Genomic DNA, 4,683 nt, shown 5'->3' on the forward strand with positions numbered 1-4,683 from the left:
CGATAGTACCACTAGGAGCGGTAGTGACAAGCGGTAGTACCGCCACCGCCCAGCACTACCGCAAATTCCGACCAAAAAAGATGTCGAACTTATGGGGAGCGGTATTAGCCAGAGGTACAAGATAGGCAACTACCGCTCAGGAGCGGTACTACCGCCGGCCCGGGCGGTACCACTGATGATAAGAGGTAGTACCGCTCCAGGGAGCGATACTACTGCTTGGATCATTCCAGGTAGACCACACGCAACATAAGAAACCAGAACGGCCATATCTTTCACACACGAGCTCCGAATTTAGCAAACTCAAGCTTGTTGGATTCAGGATGATAAGAGCTATCCAACATTGGGAGCACCCCTAGGGTATCTTAAGAAGATGCAGTTATGAAAATGCCACTGATATAGAGATGTGAGACCTCTATAATGAAGAACTGACAAAAACTCCAACATCTAAAACATCATAGAAGATGCACATGAACTCCATTTTCCATGAACTCGAGCTTGTCATAAAGATGGCCACAAGCTCTAAAACTCACAAAGATAACCACCAAACAAGAACCAAGAAATATGATGCAAGGATGCAAATGGTTTGAGCTCTCAATGAACAATACGATCAAGATACTCAGTTGAGGGCCCCCCTTGAGAGTACGATAATCAATCCTAAAGTAGAAAACCTCTCAAGGACAAACCAATACCTTGCACATAGTCCCCTTGAGCTAGACGATGACGATCTTGACTTCCTCAAGATGGACCACCTTTATTGATTGTGCTGGCTCGATGAAGACTTGTAAATTGCTCCCCCATACTCCACTATGGGTGAGCCACTCTTGAGCACATCTTCACAAGTCCATTGCCACCACAATGGACGACAAGCTTCAGGCAAGATATCTTTGTGATGCTCCACTTGAACTTGCACACCGCAATCTTGATGACGATCACCACTTGATGTCATCCTCCATGGGTTGTATGAGATGTTCCTCCTGATTCAAGCCCATGGGAACACACATAACCCCACATAGAACTCTCACGAAGACCATGGGTTAGTACACAAAAGCGTAATGGACAATTCTTACCATACCATGGGATCACTTGGTCCCTCTTGAGACATCTTGTATGCTTTGTGTGTTGATCAACTTGAATTACTCTTTGTCTTAGTCTTGATCAACCTTGTGTCTTTATGACCATTCTTTGGATAATACCTTGAATACCACCTTGGTCATCATATAAACTCCTTGAAACCAACAGATGGACTTCAAGAAGTGTCTATGGGAAAATCCTTGGAATATAACTTAAGGCAACCATTAGTCCCAGGGATTGTCATCAATTACCAAAACCACGTCTGGAGAAATATGCTCTAACACATGCGTTGTTAAGTTTCAAGAGAGTTCATTATTTGAACGATAACATGTGAATTGGTTGATACTTTACCATGATGAGTTTTATGAGAAAGAGTTGTTGTTATGATGCTAGGAAAAGGGATTTAAATTATCATTGATCAAACTTATGCACTTTGCTAGCATTCACACTTCATAAATTATTTCTTTTATCATTTACCTATTCGAGGACGAGTAGGAATTAAGCTTGGGGATGCTCATACGTCTCCAATGTAACAATAATTTATGAAGTATTCATGACATGTTTTCCTATGTTTACAATACTTTTACCTGTTTTTGCACCACTTTATATGATTTATATAGAAACCCGGACTAATGTTGTTTTCAGCAAAACTACTGTGGTGTTGTTTATTGTGCAGAAATAAAAGTTCTCGGAATTTGACAAAAGTTTTTGACAATTTTTTTTGGAAGAGAAGAGAAATACTAGAGCAAAGAACCACCAAAGCCCCCCTCGTGCCCACTAGACACTAGGATGCGCCAGCCCCCCTGGTTTGGACTCATGTCTAGTGGGCACCTCGTGTCCCATCTTGGCATGATTCCAACGCCCAAAAATTCTATCAACATAGAAACCTCCAGAAATAACCCTAGACAAGAAGTTCCACCGCCATAAGCCTCTATAGCCAGGAAAAACCAATTGGGAGCCCGTTCTAGCACCCTGCCAGAGGGGGAGATCATTTATGGTGTCCATTTTTATCATCCCGACAGAGGCCATGACGAGGAGAGAGTAGTCCACCCTCGAGGCCGAGGGTTTGTACCAGTAGCTATGTGTTTAATCTCTCTCTCTCTCTCTCTCTCTCTCGTGTTCATGAGATGTCAAGATCTTGATATATCATGGGCCTTGTTAACATAGTTGTTTCATATGGTGTTCATCCCATTCTATTGTTGTGACGAATTGAGTCTTTCACTTTAATATCTCGTTATGTTGGATTGAATATTAAGGTTTGAGAGCACATGATGTACGTATTGCATGCGGATACCCGTAGTAACATTGGGTTATTCAAGTGATTCACTTGATATGTGTTGTTGCATCAACTCCGGATTCCCGAGGTGACATTGGGGTAATCTAGGCATAGTTGTTGATTGCATGTTTTCATACTATGTTGTTCCATATAAATCTTGGTGTGCTCCTTGAAGTTCTTTGTGTTCGATTGAGTATTATGAATCTGAATTTTCTATGGTGTTATTTTAGTATGAACTCTTGATAGATCGATTGCAAATGATAACTTGTTATCTTAGTACGAACTCTTGGAAAGATTGATCGGAAAGAATAACTTTGAGGTGGTTTCATACCCTACAAACAATTTCTTCTTATGTTCTCCGCTAGTTAGCAAACTTGGAGTGATTCTTCATCGCACGATGAGGGATTGTTATGTGATCCAATTATATTAGCATTGTTGAGAGATTACACTAGCAAAAGTACATGCCCCAGGCCTCATTTTCAAGCATTGCAATATCGTTTATGCTCACTTTTGTCACTTGCTACCTTGCTATTTTTATATTTTCAGATTAGAAAATGAATATCTACTATCATTACTACACTTTTATCACCATAGCTTCACCGAACTAGTGTACCTATACAATTTAGCATTGTATTGGGTGTGTTGGGGACACAAGAGACTTTTTATTATTTGGTTGCAGGGTTTTTTGAGAGTGACCATCTTCATCCTATGTGTGATGGCCCCTATATTGATCGTATGCTAATAATACAAGCAATGCGTACGATCAAGAATAGGGAATCATGGGAAGATATCACAACACAACTCTAGACATAAAAAAGCATACAAGATTCTTATTACAAGCCAAGGCCTCGAGGGCTCGAATACAGAAGCTCGAGAAACACACGAGTCAACGGAAGCAACAATATCTGAGAACAGACATAAACCAAGGTAATGCCTTAGATAAGGCTAGCACAAAACATACATAGATCGAAAGAGGCAAGGCCTCCTGTGTGGGATCCTCCTAAACTACTCGTGGTCATAAGTGGCCTCCGCATAGTAATAGGCACCGTTAGGGTAGTAGTCATCGGCGGTGGGATACACCATCTCCTGGGCTCCATCATGTGGTCGCGCTAATCGTATCAAGGAGAAAAGGGGGAGCAAGCAACAGTGAGTACTCATCCAAAATACTCGCAAGACCGATATCAGAACTATGCTAAATTATGCATCAGTATGAAAGGAAAGGGGTTATATGTACCGACTGCAAGAATGCGAGAATAGGGAGAAGGGACTAGTACTATCAAATACTAGCATCTTCAGTGTCTTGCATCATAAGAAGAGAGTAGAACAATAACACAATTATATAGTCATATTGTTGTAGCAAATTTAATCCAGTCATGCCCAGAGATTCTTCCTCGACTCCCTACGAGAAAACAATCTCGGACCCAAACAATCCAGTTAAGTAACAGTTCTAGTTGTATTCGATCATGGAACAATTCCAAGTTGTCCTGTAACCGTGGACACAACTATTCGAATAGTTATTTTTCATCTGTACATGGGTGCACCAAATTACCCAACATGCTTGATAAACTTTGGCCGGACACACTTGCGTGGGTCATGCCCGACCTCGGAACATCAACACATGGCAGACCTACCTAGGCTAAACAGAGTGGCCAGCCTCCTGGTTTAAATCCTAAGGGCGCAGGGGTCATGGGCCCATCACCCTTTGCACTCGTGCATGATGCGATGGCGGCCCAGGTCAGTCCTGGCACCTCTTATACAAGAACGATGCTTACGCGACCACTCGGGCACATGCCTCTCCATTCCTGAGGTCTGAAGAGCTTCGGCTGATACCATGACGTCAAGTACCCATAACTTCTCTCACGTGAAGGTTAGTGCGAAAAGGTCAACGACCAACTCAGATAAAATACCCAAATCCCATTAGTATTCTAATTAACACTGCGTCGACGATCAACAATCCACGATATGTGGTCCCTTCGCCCCGTTTCTAGGATATGTGGCAAGGGCTAAGAATGCCCGGCCACGCCTCTTCACATCCACACGGGAATCCACCCGCAACACACCTTTCAGGTACCTAGTAGCTAGGTCAAGTAACTGTGTGGTTGTAACATGAGAGGGATCCAAGGTATCACCCTCGATGGATTCCGAATGATGTAACCGTCAAGGTGACCAGGGAGGAATCACCCTCGATGGTCCATGCTTGAGGGGTTGTATGACAGAGTCATTATCGGAAGTGGCGAGGGAGGAATCACCCTCCGTGAACAACCGTCGGTTAACTACATTATAGAGCTAACATCAGGAGTACGTAATGAGGTGTCACCCTCGCTAGTCGATAGTAG

Source organism: Hordeum vulgare, chromosome 2H (assembly GCF_904849725.1).
Source record: "Hordeum vulgare subsp. vulgare chromosome 2H, MorexV3_pseudomolecules_assembly, whole genome shotgun sequence".
In the NCBI taxonomy this organism is placed as follows: domain Eukaryota; kingdom Viridiplantae; phylum Streptophyta; class Magnoliopsida; order Poales; family Poaceae; genus Hordeum; species Hordeum vulgare.